Genomic DNA, 21756 nt, shown 5'->3' with positions numbered 1-21756 from the left:
ATCCTGCCCGGGGTTTTGCTTACAACCATGTGGGTGACATTTATTTCCTTTTTAAGTAATTACTTTCTGGATACGTGTGGGGCTGCCAAAGGAGTAAGAGCCAAGCACCGCATCCAGCACGGCGCTGGCGGGAGCGCAGCCTGGCCCGAGCCCTGCCTTTGAAGTGCTATCAGGGCTGGAGATTATTCAGCAATTCTTCTTTCTCCCTGTCAGGAGTCCTTCTGAGGAGAAGGGAGGGGAGGATTTTTGGATGGAGGTGCTGGGAGCTGCTGGGGAGCACTTGGCCCCAGCCCAGCAGCATTGAGGTGCCCGTCCCCAGGCAGGGGTGCCTGGCACTGCTGAACTGGGCTTTTGTCTTTGCTGGGGGCCCACATCTCCCCTGCTCAATGGGGACAACAAGGCTGCTGAAAATCGATTTGTTTTTGAAAAAACCCATGTGTGCAGTGCGCCCTGAAGTGAAAAGAGTGATGATTTTCCATTTAGCTGTCTGATTTCCTGAAAGGTGGCCAAACTGCTGGGAAGCGAGGGTGCAGGCGGCGCTCCCAGCACCCCGCGCTGCCGAGTGCCAATCCTGGATCCTGCTCAGTTTTGCTCCGGGCTCATTTCGAGAAACAGCCACATCAAAACAACAGCCCAACCTGCCGCCTTCCTGTTTGCGAAAACGCGGCTGTGAAATTGCGGGAGGGCGGGCAGAATGATGAACTCTGCCGTCCTCCTTCGGGGCTGCTCTGCCAGGTGCTGCTGGGAGCCTCCGAAAAGGAGCCCAAGCACTTCCTTGTCCCGTGCTAGGCTGGGAAAGTGGGAAGAGCTCAAAGGGTTGCTGTGTTAGCAGGACAAGGGATAAACTGCAGAGTATGAGCAGTGGGGTGTGCGTGAGAGGCAGTGGCTGCCTGGCTCCTGACTGATCAGGGTGGCACAGGGCAAGAGCTTAAATCACTTTGAAATTGCTTGAAAGTATCATTTCATTTTGTTGTTAGTGCATTGCTTGATGGAGCATCCTCTTCCACCTCCTAATGTTGTTCCAGCACGAAGGAAGCTCATCCTGGGCAGCTCAGCTCTGCTGCAGCCCGACAGAAGCCAAGGGAGGGGACGAGCAGGGGGGGTCACAGTGCTTGTTTTAAAATCTTCAGGGATTGGGAGGAGCAGCAAGGGCTGGGTGGTTTTGGCAGGGCAGCCCTGGCAGCACCCGGCATCTGCTTGGCAGGTTCCAGGACTAGAACCAGCTTTGAGGGGCCAGACCTTGTCCTGGACACATCCCTGTGGCCATGCTGGCAGCTGACCTGGCCCAGGCCACCTCTCACAGCTGTGCCCACATGCCCAGTCATTTGCATGACAAATTCAAATCTTTTTTATGGGAAACCATCACACTGGGGCTGTCAGGGGGAGTTTTGGCTTGTGTGGGCTGGAGCATGGGCAGTCCCTGTGCTGTCATGCAGAAGCGTCACCATAAATACCAGTGCTGGAGTGCTGGTCATCACCTGGACGAGCCCAGCCAGAATCTGGCATCATGTCCTGGCATCACCTCCCTTCCCACCCGGCAGCAGCAAGCAAGAGATAGCCCTGTACCCCAGGTGGCTGCTGCCAGACCCTCCCCACTTGCCTGCCATGAAGGGGGATGGCTCGGGTGAGATTTCTGCCCTTTCCAGGCACTGCCTGTCCGTGGGGTGTCCCCTGTCACAGAGCCACAGCCAAGGGCTCTGCTGCCAGCTGCTGCCTGAATCTGCTCTTGATAAGGAGCCGGGGTACCCAGCCCTCACCGCTGCAGCGCTCCCCCCACTGTCCCACGTTATCTGGTGACACCCACGGGTTCCTGCCAAGGTCCAGAGCTTTGCAGTGGCACCCCCAGCCAGTGGCCATCCCCAGGATGAGGATGAGGGCACTGGGGACATGGGGGGCTCTGCCAACCCCCACAGCCCAGCTCCCCTGGCTAACGAGCCCCAGCACCAAAACTTTGCACTGAGAGGGAAAGGCTGAGCATAGGATTTATTTGCATAGTAACTGGGCTGCTGTTGGCACTTACCCTTTAAAATAGAGTTGACAGCAAAATGTTTTTACCCCCTCACATAGAGGGAATGCTAACAGCATCCTTTTTTTTTTCCCCTCTCTTCTGGCTGAAACTTGTTTTTCCCTCCTTTGTGCCTCTCTGAATCCTGCCAGCGTAGAGATTCCCTTGTTCAGAGAGTAAAAAAAGAAAGGCAGAAAAAAAAAAGAAAAAAACAGAAAAAGAAAAACTTAAGCCTGGGATTAAAAACCATCACTAAAATAGTTTGAATAACAAAGTCAACTGACTGGCCGGGAACCCGGTGAATGCCTGTCACGTATCGCCCTTCGGCCGGGCACGGTCATGTGTTTCACTAGATAGTTCCTGGAAAAGCTTCTGCTCAGCCTGATAGACCTGTGGCTGCTGATACTGCTGCACCCACTCTCCTGGAGGGCTGCGGGAAACTTCCTGACAGGGGGATAAATTGTGGGGGAATAAATAAATCTCCCTTGGGTACCAGAGGCGTTGGGTGTTCTTGGGACCTGAGGCTTCTCGAGCTTCAGCGGTCACAGCATCAGCACTCCAGGCCAGCAGCACCCTCTGTCCTTACTGATGTCTTTAGAAAGGGAATTTGTGGTGGGTTTGTGGGTTTTTTCCCCCCTCCACAAATTTTTGCATAGTTTCAGCTGAATAAAGAATCAAAAAATGGGACCTTGCATGAGATAGAAGCAGAGGGTTTGTACCTCCCCCCTGGCAGAGCCAACTCAGCCACGTCAGACACATCATGTGGGGCTATGCCACCACGGAGTGCGTTACTGCAGGGATTTGTACCTAAACCCAAACCCAAATACCTGTTGTTTTATCCTTTTGCTGACTCCAGCAGCACAAACCTGGAAGCAGAGAGATGTGACAAGGCACAGTGACAGGAATGATGGCTCAGATAAGGCCACACAGTGTGGGAGGGCAATTAAAGGCTCGGATTTATTAGCTGTGTGCCCATGCTCAGGAGGCTGATGAAGCAGTTGGAGATGGAAAAGTTGGTAATGGAAAGGTCAGAGACGGAGGCTTGTCAGAGGATGAATTGATGAGCACCCAAAATCCCAGAAGCCGATTTTTAAAAGCATTTGCCCACATAAAACTGGAGACTGTGGCCTTTTGTAAATCAGCCAGGAACATGTCTTGGTTTGAAAATAGCACTGAGCATCTTATTACATGTTTAACACTCAAAAGATCTTTTAAAATCAGACTCAGCTCACTGGAGTGGCTCCTGTTCATGGATAAACGGAGGGGTCAGTGCGTGCAGACACCCACGGCCATTTGTGGTCTCCTGTAGCATCCGCTGGTGTGTTCGCATGAGCTGCTGACATGTGAGCACCTTAAACAAACCCTGAGCTCTGCAAAATGAAAGTGAAATGAAATAAGTAAGTCATGCCATTAGTCTCCTGTGAGCTAGCTTTAAAATTAGCAGGTTTTAGACATAAACATGGTAGAACAAGCCCTCGGGGGAAGAAAAGCCCTCCAAAAACCACATCCTACCTTCTTTTCAACCGTGTACACTGCTCTTTATTTCATGGCACTTTAGTAAGGTAAACTAATTTGGTTTCCTGTTTCCAATGAATTTTACATGTAGAAAAACATTTATATTATATACATTATAAATCTGATTAGAAACATGGATGTATGAACAAACACGTTTTTTATCAGTAGCTGTGTGTATTTGTGTGTGTATGTGAAAGAATACATAAAAATGCCTTATTTCAACTGGCATTTTAACTATTATTTCACAAATCCTGGCTTTCTGAAGATGCCAGGTGAACCCCAGTTTGGAAGATAATTTAAAATAAGAAGCATAACATAACAGCAATGCAACCAAATTTAATGGCTAGTAGCACAAGCTAATCTGGGGCAAAACCATGTCCTGGACTGAGCTCAGGCTTCATCAGACTGGGAAAAACAGTAAAAATATCCCTGGTGATAAACAGTAAAAATATCTCACTGATGTGAGAGCCATGCCTGGAGATGGGGCAGCAGCTGGGGGCATCCCCTATCCTCTTGCCCACTGCTGCCATACGTACTCAGGTGCTTTTCCTGTCTGTCTGTCTGTCTCTTTGCATTCCCCTCTGTCCTCTTCAATCAGCCAACCATGGGCACTTCAGCCTAGTCTGCTCAGCCCAGAATACAGATATTTTGGGCATCTGCAATCTGGATGAAAGCTCCAGTCCTGCCAGGAACTCTGCAAAGGCTTGAATGGAAAAAAAATAAAAATATCCCATGGAGTTGGGTAGAGGCTGCCAGGCTGCCCCAGCCCCTATCCCACAGGCAGGGAGCAGCCCCAGCCCCTCTGCAGCCACCAGCTGAGACAGAGCCTGCAGGAAAGATAATAAATTAAATCCAAATGTTTATTCCATTGGCACTGTCTGGGTCACGTGCCTTGTGGAGCTGGAGAGTGCAGGGATATTTTCTTGTAGCTGTCGAATAAACTGCTAGAAATGGTGTCTGTGTAGAGATCCCGGAGTAGGCGGGGGCTGAGGCCTGCTTGGATGGATGGATGGATGGATGGATGGGTGGATGGATGGATACACACCCACAGGAGCTGGCCCCAAGCTCAGAGGCCAGGCCAAGAGCTTTGTGCACAGGCAATGGGTTTGGGGGCAGGCGTGGGGGTGTCTGTGCAAGTGAGGCACTGGAGATTGTGGGCATGTGAGGACCTTGGATTTCCCCTCTCATCCTTGGCACACACACAGAATTAACTCTTCCCATCCTCATCAGACACGGTGAGCTCTGGATGTGCAGGGCCCTGAGCTGCAGCACAGCCCCAGCTCTGGTGGGTGTCTGCAGCGTGTCCTGGCTGCTGCAGGTCACTGTGCAGAGATGCTTTAAAAACCCCCACCCCAACCCACCGAGCACAGCCTGAGCCCGCTGCCCCACAGGTCCCAGCACAGTGCTTACAACAGGCTTACTCATTTCTCCAGTGAGTAAGACTGAAAGCGGAGCCCCACAAGGGCAGGACCGGGGGCTGATAAGGAGCAGCTCCCTAATCTCCAGCCCCAGCAGCCAAAAGGGCCAGGGTGATAACTCGCAGAGCCCCCAGCTCCCAGCAGTGCAGGGTGCTGCTGTCGGTTTGAGCGTTTGCAGAGCTGCACCTCCTCACCTCGCAGGGTTTGTCTGCAGTGGCCCAGCCCAGCCCAGCACCCCTCGGCCTCCCCAGGGGAGCCAGAGGGACCTGGTGGTGGTGGCAACCCCAGGGCTCACAGCCTGGCCCACTCACCTCCTCTGCTCTTGATGCCTTGAGCTCCTGGGGCACAGCCATGGGGAAAGGGGACTACATCATTCATCTGATCAATCAACCCTGTAGGAAGAACCAAAGTTTAGAAACTGGAGGTAGGGAAGGTCCCAGCTGAGGTCCATCCTCATGCTCTGGGTCACACCAGGAAGCCAGGAGCACAGCAAAGCTGGCAGTCCCCTGATTCAGACCTGGGCTGGGAGGCTGGGACTTTGGCTCAGATGCCTGGTTTTTGCTGGCTGGGTCAGACCCTGTGCATGCCCATCTCCTGTGGCACACACCCACTGCTGCTGCTGCACTGGCTCCGTGTCACCTGCCCCCAGCTCCAGGGATCAGCTCCACTGCCCCCTCACTGGCCCCGTGTGCCAAATTGCACATGATAAGCTCTGCTCCACAGCACATTTTTGTCAGAGGCTAGAGAGATAAAATCTTAAAATAGCTCACCATGACATTCGTCAGGGTCTGTGCCACCACATTTCCCACATGTTGCTGTCCTCTGTCCCTGGCTTCAGCCAGGAACATCCCTGCAGGAAGGCTGGGCTCCTGAAATGCAAAGCAGGACGTGCAGAGCTGCTCCTGTCCTGGAGCATCGTGGTCTCCAGGCAGCATGGGACTGAGTGTGACACCGCACTGAGTGTGACATGGCACTGCCAGCATTGTGGGGCAGGCTCTGCCTCTGCTTTCAGGGTGCCCCCACTCCCACAGGCCCCGCTGCAGGGCCCCCATCCCATCCTTGGCTTGCTCCAGGGAGCACCGTGCCCTTGGCCTCTTGGAGCCTTTGGCTCCAGCCAAACACCACTTGGCCAAGCCCCCAGCACGGGAACAAAAGCAGAGAGCCCCAGCGACGGGCCAGAGAGCTGGGGGAGGGTGCAGCTCCCTGCTCAGCTCCTCTCCAGCGCTGGAAACCAGCGGGGCATAGAAGGGAACCATCCCCTCGCTGCCTTTGTCACTCCTGGTGCTGCCCAGGGCTGCCCTGTGCCTTTCAGGGGTGCTCTGGTGGCTCTCTCAGGCTGGGTGCCAAGGGGAAGACCGGGGTGCCAGCATCTCCTCCTGGAAAGCCCACTTCCAGCTCTTTCCTTGCAGGAACCCTTCTTTAACCCCTCTGGTGCCAGCTGGCCAGCACGGTGTCCTGGCTGTGGTCCCTGGGCTCTCACAGTGCTGCCAAGCGAGTGGCATTCAAAGCTTTAGCCTTTCCCAGCTTTTAGGCACATGCTCCAACTCTCCCTTATTTTGTGTTTAGCTTTGGGCAGCAAATATCACGTCATGGTTAAAGGCGCAGCTTCAATTCATATCTATCTTGATTTTTTTTAATGAAAAACAAGATTAAAAATAGTCATCAGGGAAAACAAACACTGTAATGCCCACACAGATTTTTTTTCAAACAACTTCAAAAATGCCCATGAGAGCCACTGCTTTTAAGTGTTGGAAAATCACAGTGGAGCCTTTGCAGTGCTGACATGGCTCTAAGGAAATGAAGCATTTTGTACAGAGGGGAAAACATGGTCCAGGTGTTACTGTACCACAAGCACCAGCTCCTTCCTCTGCACCTGGCTCACACCTGGCTGGGGGCAGGTGGCTCTGCAGAGACACGTTGGGGTTACTAGGGAAGTCCTGCCAGCATCTCCTGGCCATGCCAAGGAAAATCATTCCATTTTCTCTGCCCTGTGCCTGGGAGGGGCTCACAAACCTCCCCGGCTCAGTGTCACCTCCAGTCCCAGCCAGTCACGGCACAGGCTGTTATGGCGCACCAGGCTCCTTCCTTTATTCACGATACTAACTCTTTTATTCATGATAGGAGTAGTAAAAGCAGATGAGCTCACTCCAATTAGCTCATGGCCCTAGAACAAGCATTTTTCTCCCACCTCCTGGTGCAGACATGGTGGGGGACAGTGGCATGCCACCAAGAACCCACCAGCCCGGTGGCTCTTCCCCTCCTTACCACACATGGTACACGCGTGAGGCCAGTGCCTCACAGAATGGCCAAGTGCCTCTGGTTCCCCTGTGTGCCACAGAACAGAGCCAGGCTGGGGATGAGCAAGTCCCAAGCTCACAGGGATGTCACCTGTGCCAAAGGGATCCTGGGGTGCCAGAGACCCTTAGCTTTGGAGCCAGCAGAGCCCACATCGACTTGAACTCAACTCTGCAGGCTGGACGGGACTTTTGGGGGGTTGTTTAGACTTGTTAAGGGATTTCCCCAGCCTCCATGGCCTCACTGCCCTCCCTCAGAGACACCAGCAAAGCCCCAGGGACCCACGTGCCTTGGGGAGCAGCAATGCAGCACAGCTCATAGCCCTGGTGTGTTTGGGACAGAGCTGTGAGGAAACCCCATGCAGGAAGCATTGGAAGTGACCCTGTGTGACATGTGCTGCATGGAGAAAGGGAGGTTCCCTCAGCAGGGGCTGATTGTGCCAGCACCCAGCAGCCACCCAGTGAGGCAGAGAGGCTGCACCCCCGTTTGACCACAGGGCTGCAGAACCAGTGGGGATCTTTCCAGTGCAGATCAAGGGCTTGTCTGAAGCCCCTTTTAAAAAACAGATTTATTCCCAGCTTCAACCAGCCCTCTGCACACCAGAGTGCAGTGGCTCACTGGGCCTTCTCAGGGAGCACAAGGATGCTGAGGCCTAGGGAGAGGTCAGCTCAGGGGAAAACCACTCTGGAGGGATCTAACCTGTCTGGAAAACAGCTTTTTGCCACTGTGGGCAGAGTACAGGCAGCACCACTGCCTTACCCAGCCTGCGCTGCCAGAACACATGGCACAGGTTTGGCTTTCCCCATGGAAAGGGCAGCGTGGCATCATTGCCCACGTGGGAAAGGCTCAGCTTTGTGCCCTTGGTGCCCCTGGACGCTATGTAAATACTGGCAGGATTTTCTTAGCAGCACGAAATGCACATCTGCTCATGCAAAGCTGCGGGCGGTAGCCGGGGAGCTGCAGCCGCTGGCCAGCGCAGGAAGGTCGCTGCCATGCACGGGTGCCTCCCCAGCATGGGCCAGCCTCCCAGCTCGAACTGTTGGCCTGAAAGGGCTTCCTGCATCCGAAACAGCCATCCCTGCTCCTCTCCTTGCCCAGAGAGCCCGGGCTGATCCGCAGCCCTCAACAGGGTAGGCAGCAAAGAAGCGCCTCAGTGTGTCAGCCAGGGAGAGCCCCCAGCCCTGCAGCTCTGCTGTCCCCGGCAGGCTCATGGAGATAAGGCTGGAGGATGATCACTTCGTGCTGCCATCAAGACAACATGACTTGAAGCCCGACTGCTTCCAATACCGTTTTTTTCCCTTAATTGCTCTATTTCCATGCGCCTGTGCACACCCTGCTCTTGCCAGAAAAGCCAAGTGCTGATCATTGTCAGATGGTTCACAGAGAGGTTTCTGTTTTGTTTTGTTTTTTCAAGGATCCAAGATGATAGGGGGATGGAGACAACTTTTGTCCTCTGCTTAAAATAATTCGAGCTTTCCACTGTCTACGCCAGGCTCAAGCAGACATTTGCATAACAAATGAGCTTCTCCCCACACTTCAGCCCCTCGTGACCCCTGCAACTCTTGCACGAGGTGGCTCCATTTCCTTCTTTATCTACATCTCCATTCCCTCCATCACCTCCATCATCTCCATCTCCCATCTCAGCCCTGAATCTGGGGAGGGGAGAGCATGGAGAGGGTTGTAAGTTTTTGGCACTTTTGTCAGTCAAGACTCTAAACAGCTTCTGGAACATTTCACCAGTAAAACATTTGCTTAGTGACCAACAAATAATTCCAGGCATGTTTTATCTTGCTGTAAAAATGCCACAAAGCAGCTGATTAGTGGAGGTTTCTCTCCAAGCTAAAACCTGTTGACAGCAGGACCAAACACTGACTTTCCCATTATCAGCAGAAATGGCCTCTCTGTGCTGGGCATTCTCCAGGCAGTGATGGACAAGCACAAGACTCAGCTCTGAGAGCCTGCTTGGGTGCAGAAAAACCAAGCAAAGCCCTGCAAGTTTCACAGGATTTTTGTTTCACCCCTGAGACAGATTAACACTTTGCTAGTTCAGATGGATAAATTATGCTATTGCTCTTTAAACCAATTTCCTCGCAGAGTGTTCCAGAGAACACCTGCTGCAATGGCTGAAGTCACGATTTCCAGCCCAGCAAGAAGATAAAACTGCTGCCAGAGTCCATGGCCAGACCTGCTTTGTGCAGAACCACATCACCTCAGCCTCCCTGCCAAGAAACTGGAGGAATTTTCCAGTTCCCATTCTCCTTCTGGGAGGGAGAAAGAGGGGGAGTAAAGCTTACATACCTTTGTGAAGCTCTGAGAGGCATCAGGAGGGTTTTCATGAGAAACTGGATGGAAGCAAATGCTATCAGAGTCCAAATGCCCCATTAATTACATCAGAATAAGAATAATGATATAAGAATGTCATTCTGGGGAGAAGGGAAGTCCCAGCAGCCCTGCTACAGCCTTCTTACACAATGAAAAAATGTTGCAGTTACTCATTTTGAAATGAGTTTTTTGTAAGGGTTAGATTTTTTTTGGCATGACAACACATTGTGGGTACACAATTTAAAAATTAATCCATGACCAGTCAGAAACAATCATCCCTCCCTTTTTCTTCTAGAGTAAACTCTGAAATCTGGCTTTTTTTAACGTAATTGTATTTATAGAGCAAACCTCCAGAAGCCTTTGCAACATTAAACATCCACAGGTTCTTTCTGGGCAGCCCCCTGATATCAGTGAGTCACTGCAGCCCCCACAGCTCCAAGTGGAGGGCACACATCCCTCCTCCAGCCTGTGTTTCCCAGCGGGGGAGATGCTGCTCACAGCTCCTGGAGACCAGGCAGCAAATGCTTAATATAAGGTTTGAGGTTCAACCAGCCTGGGCTGTGTCTTTCCACAGCAAACTCAGAGCATTACAAAGTGAGGTACAAGGCAAAATCCCAGAGAAATTCTCCTGAGTAATTTTTCTTGCCTCCGTGGGTTTGGGACTTGTTTTAGTGGACCCTAGCAGGCTACAGCCATGTGTATCCCTCCTTCTGTGTGCTGCAGGACTGTTATCCCTGCTGAAGGAGCAGAGCTCAGGGCAGGCCTCTCCAGCAATCCACGGTGGTTTATGGTGCTGCTCTCAGCCCTGAGAAGGGGTTGGAATCACGGCTTTCCTGGCACAGGCTGAGCAAACCCTGTGTGTCCCCAGGCTCCCCTGACCCACCTGCTGTCTGAGGGATGTTTCAAACATCAGCCTGAGATGCTGCTCTCTCCACTTGCATCACTTCACCACAAAACCATCCTCCTTTACATGCAAACCCCCAATCTCAGCAGCTCCACCGGGCACTGGCAGGAGACACCAACACAGTTCTTAATGCCCAGGCTGGCAGCCCTGAGCAGGGCAGGACAGGTCCCCTGGGCTCACCACGGGTCACAGTCCAACCTGCTTGGCTGCTTTGAGTTCTGCTCAACTCCATCAAAGCCTCAGAGACACCATATGGCTCCCGGGGATGTTCCTCTGCAGGATTTGGTTTGCAGCACAAGAGTTGTGCCTGGCAGAGGCAGCAGAGCAGCTCCCCCCACCCTGTTCCAGAGTGCCCAGGGGTGACAAATGGCTCTGATGGCACCAGGGTGTCCCCAGCCCACGCCAGTGCCCAAAGCATGGAAAATGCATTGCTGTTCCTCACGGTGCTGTCCCAGGGACTGCTGTGTCTGTCCCAGTGGAACAGGGAAGGGGAAGCTCTCCCTGGATTTTTGGAGAGCCCTGTTGTGGGTTGGAGGGACAGGCGGGGATGGCAGTGGGAGCCAGGATGTTTCTCCTGGTGACTGCTAGGAAAAGACCAGCCTGGGAGCTGCCTGAGCTGCCTTCACTGCTGCACAGGCCCCAGGGCTGCAGAGGCCAGGAGAAGTTTTCCCTCAGGCTGAAAGAGCCTCCAGCTTCCTTCTCCCAGGTGTTTTGAGAAGCTCATTCCCAAGAACCAGTCTCATCCCAGGTCAACCAGGCACAAGCACCACCAGACGTCTCGTCGTGGGGCACCATCTCCAAACAGTGCACTGAAAGCTGGGGAAACTGAGGCACCTACAACCCCCAGGAAAACGCTGCAGGCTGTTCTCATATTGTTTGGGAGGGACGAAAGGGACCACTGTGCCCTGAACCCTTGGTTTGACCTGGCACCTTCCACCAGCAGCTCCTTGTCCTCCTCACTGTCCCCTCGCTGACCCAGTGCCACCAGGTGACAAATCCTGCAGCACCAGGACGTGCTCCCCGCAGGTACCAGTGGCCGTTTCAACAGTCACTGGCTGAAAAGAGAACAAAAACAGCAACAAAAGACCAACAAATAGTTGACTCTGTTCCCAGGCAAATAAAAAAGAGTGGGTTTGGATCGTCACTGCTGTCCCTTTGTTTACCGAATGCAGTAACAAAAACGGCCAGGAAACAAAAAAAATATATTCTCTGATAGCGCCAATTTATTGTGGGCAAAGCAGGCTGGGACATGCCCCAGGGAAGGAGGGTCAGGCTCTGGGGACGGGAAATAAACGTGCCCAAAAGCACTTAAAAAACCTGAAAGGACCAGCCCTGATTGCAGCAGTTAGAAGTGATATATTCTTGGCATGGAAACAAAAAGCAAATTCATAGCAGGTTTGGAGCTGATCTTACTAGCTTACATGGGATTTTATACTTAGGTAATTCTATTGTTGGCTGGAGCTACCTGATTTATGCCTGAATAAGGTCCTGATCCTGCAAACATTTACTGATGTACTTTAGTTTTACCTTTGCCCCAAGCCATCCTACTAATTTTCCTGCAGTGAGGGTAGTGCCTGTCTGCAGAGCCGGGGCCTTCGCAAGAGGAAAATCTGTGTCGTAATGCCTGAAATGAAGAGGAAATTTTGCAGTGAGACAAGAACTCCCCCAGGCTGTGGTCATTCCCCAGCCTGAGACACTGCCAGCCCCAAGCAGGACTCCCAAGATTGCCCGTGCAGCCCCTCTAACCCACAAGATTCAGGAAGCAGTGGGGGAACATCCCTAGCACGATCCTGCAGCTGCATCGAGCTCTGAGTCTCTGCAACACATAAAGCAGCAGTGTAACCCCGAGTTTACTCTCATGACACCCCTCTCCCCAGGGCAGACCCTCCAAACAGGCTGCTAAACCTAGCAGAAGCCATTTGGACTGTCCATTTCCATTCAAGAAAATGGCATTTGCTGTCAAAAATACCAATTTACCCTGTAAGGCAAAATAAATAGATTAATCCATCAAACGCTCTCCTTTGACAGGGAAACCACTGGGTTTGCTCCAAAGTGAGCAGGAGAATAGCAAGCTGTCCGAGGTGACAGGAGGAGGCCCCGGAGGAGAAGCTCTGAGCTCTCCCACCTCAGCATTCCGGCCAGCGAGATGCCCCCGTGGCCGCGTGTCCGGCTGCGCTGCTGCTCCCGTGCCCCTCGCATGCTGCTAAAACCAGGCAAATGAAATAAAAAGGGGCTGCGAGCCTCGGAGCAGCTGCTTTCCCCACTGCCGCTGCCAAGCCTTTCCGAAAGCACAGCTATTCCCCGGCGCGCGGGAGAATTAATTTGCTTTACAATGGGCTCCGCGGGCAGTCGGGTGTCTGCCGCAGCCCGGGGGGAGCGTGGGGAGCCAGGAGCAGCACCTGCAGCCAGCCCTGAGGGTGCTGAGGAGGCTGGAGGGGCACCCAGAGCAAACCCCCTCCTGTACCAATCCCTGCTGGCTCCCGGGGGACACTTGGCCAAGACGCGTCAGTGCCAGCCCCCAGCCCAGCGATGTCCACCAGCAAAGCTCAGGTGCTGCTTGCGGACCTCGGAGCACTGCAGCTCCCGCAGATGAGCTGTGGGATCTCTATCCCCCCAAAACACACCTGGCAAAGGGTGCCAGCAGCAGTGTCAGGGCTGGGACCAGGGGCGGTGGTGTGTCCAGAGCCTGCCTTCATCCCACAGCCCCCAGTGCTGCTGTGCACCCCGGAATGCTGGGCTTTGTGTCCAGTCAGCTCCAGGACACTGCCATGGCCACACAGAGGGGCTGCCCAGAGGTTCTGCCCTGTGTCTAATGAGGCTGCAGCATTGGAGACAGCACCCAAAGGCACTTCCAGAGCAGCTCCTCTGAAATGGGCTTTGTTTATGCTGTAGAAGCCTGGAGAAATGAATATTGCCTGCCCAGAAAGATTTAAATATACACAAAATTAGAAGGAGGAAGTGTTAGCTAAAATTTCGTACTTCTGGAAGGCAGACGGTTCGTTAGCAGTACTTTAATGAGGCTCTAACCTCACTGTAATGCTTTTATTAATGCTCGTTGCTTACTGAGTGCCAACTGCTTGGCTCCTCTCCGACAGCCCGGCTGGTCCACAAAGAGAGGGGTTGAGGGGTCCTTTGATGCAAAACGTGAGCACGTTTCCCCCACAGCCAGGACAAACGACAGTTGGTGAGATGAGACAGCCCCAAACCCAGCAGATGGTGCCCAGAGCAGGCAAAGCAGCGAGAGCAGGGTGGGCAGGAGGGACACAGGAGGGAACAAGGGAAGGGAGAAGAGGAGGTGCCAGTTATGCCATCGACACTGCTCCTGTTGGCTGCAGCTGGGTCAGCATGAGGGTCAGGCAATGAGCAGTGACAGGACATCAAGGATGGATGTGCTCGGGGTTTGGTGACACGGGCAGACAGGGGGAGGTGCAGGATCCAGGAGGCAGGTCCCAGTGGCTCAGCACTCAGCCTGCTCCCACCGCTCTAGTGCTGTAGATATCTCGTGTGCTTTGAGGCCAGAGCTGCATCCAGATCTCACAAGAGACATGCTTTGGTCAAACGTGAGTCCTTAATCCAACAAACTTCCAAACACCCAAGGCACCATACCCCAAAATTATACTGTGACTGTGGAGGGAGAGCCTGTGCCTTTGAAGTGCTCCCAGCCCTGCTGCGGAGCTGATCCAACTGAAGGAAAACCAGGAGAGGATGGAGTCCCTCCTCCAGCCACTCTGCCCTGCCATGGCCTTGTCCATGCCCCTGTTGGCTGCAGAGGGGAGGAAGGGACACCACCTGCTTGTGGAGCTCACCTGCTCATGGGGTGATGCCCAGGCACCTTGAGCACCCCTCTCAGACGTGGCTGTGGCCAGAAGGACAAGGATCACCTCAGCAGCTGCTGGAGCACTCCCCCACACCTCCTGGGAGCCGAGGTGAGCATATGCCGTATGCTTCTCCTCCTGTTCCTCGAAACTCTCTGAATAGAGGGATTAAAAATCACCCCTTGCAGCCTGAAACAAGAGAGCCAAGGCTCCGGCTGATATTCCAGCACAGCGGAGAACAGGTGGGCTGCTGCATCCGTGCTGAGCAGGAATGGGAACAGCTTGTGGGAGCCTTGCCCTGGCTCTGCCTGCGGGGCCACCCCTCCCAGGAACGTGCCAAGTAGAATCCCATGCTGGTCCTGGAATCACAGCACAGAGCCAAGTGCAACAAGGAGCTGGGTCTGCTGTCCCACCATTGTCCAGTGATGGCTTCAGAGGCAACCAGCGCGTCCTCGGCAAAGAAGAGTTCAGCACTGTACCATAACCAACTGAAACGGGCTTTCATGTCATTTTAGTCAAAAAAAAAAGAGGGAAGAAGATTATCCAGAGAAAAGAGGAGGAAGCCAGCAGGCTGCCAGGGCACAAAGTGATGGGTGAAACACAGGGCAGAGGCAGGAATGACCAGCTCCTGTCCTCACTACATTCTGCCCAGCCTGCGAGGCAAAACCAGCAAACTACAAAATCTCTGAACTAGTAAATTCACAACCTATTTTTTTTTCTCCACATAAAACTGACAGATTCAAAGCCAAACATGGAAATATCTCAGGGTGCTGATGTGCGTTTTTCTTGTTAAAGTTTCTCTGAAATCTGGCCTGGTTCTTGTGAAGAAAGAAAAAAAAAAAAAAGCAGAGAGAAAAAAAGAAATAGGATCTTTTCAAGTAACACTAGTTAGATGCATCCGTTTTTAGAGTGACTGCTATAGGCAACTGGGAAATTGGTAAAATAAAAATGTTTTCCCAAATATTTTTTGCCAAAATGTGTTGTTTTGTTCTTTTTTTTTTAAAATAAGACTTTGATTCAATGACCTAAATTTATCAGAAATCAGAATAAAGCAGAATCTAGAAATGCAAATGAAACATGGAAAATAAAATAGGGCAAAACAGAATGGCAAATGCTGTGAAATTTTCAGCTGGAATTTACAGCAGCATCTAAAGCCCACTCACACCAGACAGTAAATGCTTGTTCCAAGCACAATAAAATAGTCCCAGAATAAATCTTTTTAGTTTCTACTGGCCCCATCCAAAGCTTCCCTGCACTGACAGTGAGACCTTGAAGATCTCCTGGGGCCCAAGCATCACTTTGCACTTGTGAGAAAGTGTGCCAGCCTGAAACACAGTGTTCTGAATCCCATGGTTCCTGTGGCAAAATATGAGAAACTTGGTATTTTAAATGGATTTTATCCAGGGCATAAAGCAGAAGAGTTTTGTCCCAGTGCAAAATGGGAAAACCACGTAAAAAACTGAGCACAGCAGTAAACAAGATGCACATTGGCAGTGCTCATCACCCTGGCAAGGGTAATTGCCCTCAAGTTTAATCAAGGTAGAAGGAGGGGATTTGGAAGCACCACATCCCGTGGCACACTTCCCTGCTTTGTCACATCACACTAAACACTCGATAAAAGCTCCCTTTGAAGAGGAGCCAAGCCCATCCTCACTTGAGTACAGTGATACTGCACTGGGTTAGCTGAGCTGGGCTTCCACTTGTGCAAAGAATTTGTAAGAGGCAGAAAAAACAGTAGGAGTGAGCAGACAGTGTTGCAACTCAAAGAAAACTACAAAACACAGTGCAATAATTAATTATTGGGGTTTGCCTCTATTTTTTTTGCTGGCAGTGAGACAAACAGACTACTGTATTAGTAAAATGTATCCTTCTCTACAGATTTGGATATGTGTCAATAAATATTCAAAAATCACTTGCCATCTCCCCAAAGTCATGAGATGGGTAAGAAAATAAATAGAATAAAAAACCTAATAGTAACAAAGGTTTTTCTTTTGTGTCTTTGCTTCTGAGCTGTTGGCCTGCCAAGCTAATTTCAACAGAACCTTGGTTAAAGGAATATAGAAAAAGGGAAGGTGAGACTTTCCCATCATTACACCAGAAGAGTTTAGTTTCCCAGGAAAGCAAATCTGTAACGCGATGAGATCACTTCCAGCTGACGAATCTGAAGTTTGTTTTTAGAAGGCTAAGAACAACAAAAAAAAATGAGTTTAAGAAAAAACCCCAGCACCCAAATGCAGATCACTTGGACATTGGGTATTTGGGCCCAGCCAGAGTGGGTAACATGCCATCCTCCTGCTTCCCAGTTAGGGCACAGGGACACTGGTTTCCTCAGGGAATTCAGCTTGGGCAGAGGTGTGAGTGGTGACGGATCTGCTGCCTTCGTCAGATCAGCGATTTCCCAGTGCCCAGTGACAACCCTGGGATTTGTCCTCGGTGTGACCCCACGCCAGCCAAGAGCCGGAGGGGCTGGGGGCAGTTCCACTCCGGGGCTTTCATCCTGGCAGGCACAGAGGAGCCGCTGCCCATCCAGCCAGGGCAGGGCAAGGTGGGAGCTTGCCTGCTCTTCTCCAGCATTACCAGGGGCTGATGGAGGCATTCTCCTCCTCCTCCTCCTCCTGCCTGTGCCAGAGCCCCACCCTGGAGCACAAACAGCCTCTGCCCACCATCCCTGCTCCCTTTCAGCCCATGCCCAGCTCCTCCAGGTGTTGTTTGCTCTCCCAGCACAGCTCTTGTTCAAAGAGAACTCACCACAAAAGTTCTGTGTCGTTGCTATTGATTCTCAGCCCCAGCCTGGTTTTGTAGAGGTGACCAAGTGAGTGGCAGGTGGTTGGTTCTTCTACTTATTTTCTGCTGGATGGGGACACCAAATATTTGCTTTCTGAAATATTTGCAGCAGCTCCACTACAATTAAAAACATCAACTGAAATGCTCAAAAAGGGTGGGGAGTGATCCCGTGCCTTCACTCTCCCTCGAGCTTTGCTAAGATGACACAGAAACTCCTGGGCTTTGTTGCTTTGCCAGGGAGTGCATCTCAAGGGCAACACATGTGATGGATTAACCTTTGGTTTCACTGGAAGATGCCCACAGGAGTGGATCTGGACTCCTGATTTCTGACCCATAGCAGACCAGTCCTAGGGAACAGCTTTCACTAACACAAGTACAAATGCAGAGCAGTTAAAGCACTCACCAAACCAATCCCATTGCAGCAGAACAATTCAGGCCCTGCATTTCAGGAACAACAAAACTGCCTGAGGGTATGTGCTAATTACAGACTACTCCTATCATTCCAGTTTGCTTTGCAAGACACCATCCAGACAACCAACCAGAGGAAGAGTGACTTACCTTTGATGAGAGGAAGCTCCAGCTATGATCAAGCATGGATGTTGCACTGAAGGCAAATTTAGGGTAGGCTGAGCCAAGTCCTCCTCTGTATGAGCTACACACGCTGTTCAGTAGTAGAATCACTGAGTGATGTGTCCTCATCTGCGACCTCCAGAAGTGCTGAGTTCCAGATAAATTTTCTCTCACATAATGGCCACATTTCAAAAATAGACCAGGAATTTTGGAGACAAAATTCTCCATTGCTGAGATGTCCAAAGGCCTTTGTGCTCCAAGGTTCTCACAATGTCTCCAGATGCAGCAGGGGCAGCGGGAGGAGGGCTTCCTTCCAGGCAGGGACTGCTGCTGCAATAGGTGTTCAAAGCCACAACTCAGCATAAGTTTTGCAAAAAGGGGACACCTACACAGACCACAGGATTGCTTGGGACTGAGTGCTGCATCCAAAGATCTGCTGGTGAAATGCCACTGCCTGCAGGGTGGAACATGGGATGGCAAAGGACAGGTCCATCCAACTCGGCAAATCTGGGACAGAGACTCTGGCCAGTGGGTTCAAGCCATGCCAGTCTCTTCCCAGCTCTTACTCTTCTTCATCGCCTCTCCTGGATGAGAGAGGCAATCATTTAGGAGTGGATTTTTAACTCAGTGCCATGGATCACTGATAGGATCAGACCCACAGAGCATGCAGGGTATGACTCAGTGCAAAGCACCTTCTATTCTGCCATCTTCCTAGGCAGACAAAATGCTTTTGGCTTTGTGCACTCTGCAGTTTCTCTCTTTTCCTTTTTTTTTTTTTTTTTTTTTTTTTTGCCTCTTGTAAAGACTTTGCTATGTCAGAATCTGTCAAACAACTCCTTGTGCCATGTTTTCACAAGAATCCTACTTGCTGGCCAGTGCCAAGCTCCCTTTTAAACAATACTCAGTGAAGCATTGCATTGCCTGTGCTGCGCTCTTGCATGCCATATTTAGACAAAAGCCAGGGAATTCCCTGCCCTAGATGAGGGCTTGAATGAATGGGTTCTTCTCCCACCTCAACTAAAAATGTATGTGTTCACATCAGCCAGGCCTTCCACCCAGCTTTATTTTAATTCATTCCACAATTTGATTTATATACCTAGAAATCTGAACCAGGGGGAAAAGAAAATATAAAGAAAACAAAATGAAACAACTGAATGCGACCACAGACACATGCTTAGTCCCGCTGGGTGAATTCCCAAAGAGACCAAAACCAGTGGAAAAAACCCACCCAAATCCCACGCTAACACACGTGAGAAAAACACGCAAACCCCACCCCACTGCACAGCTGGCAGCAGCTGGATCACGGCCGTAGGTGGCTTTTAGTGCATTGGCCCAGGGCAAGCAAAGAGCTGACACTGCTGCAGACTGTCAGGGGGGCTCTGGCAGCGCACCTTGCGTGCACCTGATTCCTGTGGAGAAAAGGAATCCCCCCATGGCAGGGCGGGGGGGGTGAGCAGAGCGGGGAGCTCTGCGGTTGCTGCACACCCGGCCCTGCACGTTCCCGTTCCCCGGCAAAAGCCGGAGCTCTGGGGCTCTGTCCTGATGCTGCAGAAGTCAATGGGGCTGCAGAGCCTTCTGGAGCGCTATTGAAACGCCACATTCCAGAGCACTGTGCTAATCGCTCCCCGCCAGCCCTCCAGCATCACTCCACTCACTGATGTTTAAATTCTTTGCCATACTTTTGTCCACAGCGCTTGGGCCCCCCAGATTTTTTGACATGTGGTCCTTCTGCTCGCTGCCAAGTCTGCAGGGAGAGGATGTCAGCCTCACAGCACCAAAACAGATGCTGTCCATGCACTAACTCTGCTGGAAAAGCTTCAGATAAAGGCCTGTCTGCCCTCCTCCTCTGCCCCATGAGCACTGCAAAATATTCATCATATCTGCCCCAAGAACCTGCTTAGGAGAAAATGTGAATCCTGAAATTGAGTCAGAACATTGTCAAGCACAGTGTACATGCCCTGAAACATGGAATGAAATACTCTGAGAAACAAGGTAGAATTTGCACTAGATTATTGATTTCATATACATATATAAAATCCACCACAGCTATCTCAAATATATCCATACTGCTGGTAGGGATGATGGGGACCTTACTGCAGACAGGATGCAGACAGGCACCTTTTAACTGCTGTCACTTAATTCTGCTCAGTGTGGCTTGAGCTGACACCTTAACTGAGACATCACTCAAGCCCTGACAAGCCTGGTGCTCCTGGTGGTATTGCTGCTGCCCGGAGCATTCTGGGGATGGGGAGAGAGGAAAGAAATGATATGGACAGAGCTGTAGAGCTATGAAATGCACCCTTAGGATCATATGTTCAAAAGCACTCAGTTCCCGTTTAGGAACCTAAATGAAGTTGGCAGGATTTCAGAAGTGCTCAGCATCTATCAGCTCCTACTGAGAACATGCTGAGCTCTTCTTAAAACTGTCAGAGAAAAACAATTTGAAGATAAGAGCCAGCTTGTGGCTTACAATTCACATCATTGTATGGGTCTTCAGAGCAGCTTGGCAAGAGCAAGAATAGCTGCTTTCACAGATATTGCATATGAGTCCACATCTCCAAGCACAGGGCCAGGTCTATAAGCAATCACCCCACTGGCTGCCTCCTGAAAGAGCTCTGCACCCCAAGGAGAATTTTCCACTTCATGTCAGTGATGATTTCACAGCATTGAGTAAGTGGGAGTTTGCACCTGACCATGCCAGGACCAACCACGTCAGTGGAGATGAGAAGGACCAAAATGAGTGCTTAAAAACTCAGAACATAACCCACGGGGCTGCAGACAGGGCAACTGTGAAAACATCTGGAGAAATGCACTAATTTGGTCCTAACTTATATTAAGTTTTGACATATAATTAGTAGCAATACTAAATGCCAGTTGGTACCTCCTCTCTTTGAACCCTGAAGTGCTCTTTGTTCTGTGAAGGAGAAAGATTTCCCAGTGGTAACAAACAGCTAAAGCCATGGGAACCTTCCATAGACAGAAAGATTTGTCAAATCTCTCCAAACACTTCCAGAGGCATCAATCCAGCAAAGAACTTAATCACTGCAGCAATCCCACTTGCCCTCCTGGAGCCACTGATCTATTTAAAAGGAAGTTTGTGAATTCAAATCTTCCCACTGCTCTCAGCCCCCCCAGCCTTGAACCAGCTGAACCTTGGTACCACACCAAAAAACCCAAATCAAGCACAGCAGCTCGTGCCAGGCTCCAGCTCACCCAAGGACATGTTATGATTCTTGAAGGGGACTAAGAGCGAATTCTTCTCTTCAAAATCCTCTTTTTCACAGTGTCCTTCATCTTACATTGAGATTCCAGCAGCTACCTTCCAGGTAGGAGCAGCTTGCTTATCCTGACTTTCCAGGTATTTCAGGGGTTACAATGCCTGTCTGCTCCTTAGCTTGCTATGTTGCTGGGTCTAATTCCACAGAAAAACTCCAGAGATTCTTCTGGGCACAGCAGGAGCTGAAGGATCTCATGAATCTTGCTACCAGCAGGTTCCTCGACTCACCTTGGTGTGGGAAGTGGAACTATAATTTAATGAACTTCCCTAGGTGAGGGTGCTGCACCTCAGTCAGAGCTGCAGGAGGACATTACCACTCATGGTGTTAGGACAAAACAGGTGGTTTTTTCTCTTTTAGCTTAGGAGAAGCTTCATGTTTTCTCAGTAATGGATCAAAATCCCTCTTGTTGAAGGTGGAGGCAAAAGTATTGATTCCAGAGGAGCTCTTGCTCCTAGCCCAGCTCAAGGACCCAGGAGAGAGATGAAACACTGTGCAGTCAAGCATTGCCAGACTTTACAAACTCTGGCCGTATTGATTTATCTCCTGACGTCTCGACACAAAAGCAGAACAGCAGAAGAAAGCATAGCACTATTTTCCATTCTGACTAAAACAAGTAGTCCAAAACATGCATGAATTTAATTTGTCACTCCTCAAATATAACAACTCATTATGATTCATTACTCCCAAGTACTCTAGCTCATTTTCTACAGCTAATTAACCTTGTAAGCAACAATTCACCCAAGAGAGGATCACTCTATTGCCATGGGGAAGGCTGCACTCTGCCTTCTCCTGTAGGAGAACAGAAGTGCTTGCCATGGTCTGGCCAAGGGGCACTGCTGCCCTTTCTCTC

The 21756-nt window shown here is 51.0% G+C and overlaps 1 long non-coding RNA gene across 3 annotated transcripts in view; it reads right to left on the bottom strand.

Annotated features, from left to right (window-relative positions):
- Positions 1–1358: 1358 nt before the first annotated feature.
- LOC125334702 overlaps positions 1359–21756 on the bottom strand; it is a 30480-nt gene continuing 10082 nt past the window's right edge. Inside the window, exons 3-8 of one of the 3 annotated variants that reach the window (XR_007207199.1) lie at positions 17617–17958; positions 17023–17124; positions 9532–16456; positions 5250–5330; positions 3238–3375; positions 1359–2169 (exon numbers count right to left, since the gene is read on the bottom strand). This is a non-coding gene — a long non-coding RNA (uncharacterized LOC125334702). Of the gene's footprint in view, positions 2170–2939; positions 3376–5249; positions 5331–5708; positions 9505–9531; positions 16457–17022; positions 17125–17616; positions 17959–21756 lie in introns of those variants that run through there. The other 2 variants (XR_007207197.1, XR_007207198.1) reach the window with 2 other exon arrangements.

This window comes from Corvus hawaiiensis, chromosome 17 (genome assembly GCF_020740725.1).
Source record: "Corvus hawaiiensis isolate bCorHaw1 chromosome 17, bCorHaw1.pri.cur, whole genome shotgun sequence".
Taxonomy (NCBI): domain Eukaryota; kingdom Metazoa; phylum Chordata; class Aves; order Passeriformes; family Corvidae; genus Corvus; species Corvus hawaiiensis.
Note: the sequence above shows the minus strand (reverse complement) of the source record. Positions and strands in the feature narration are given on the sequence as shown.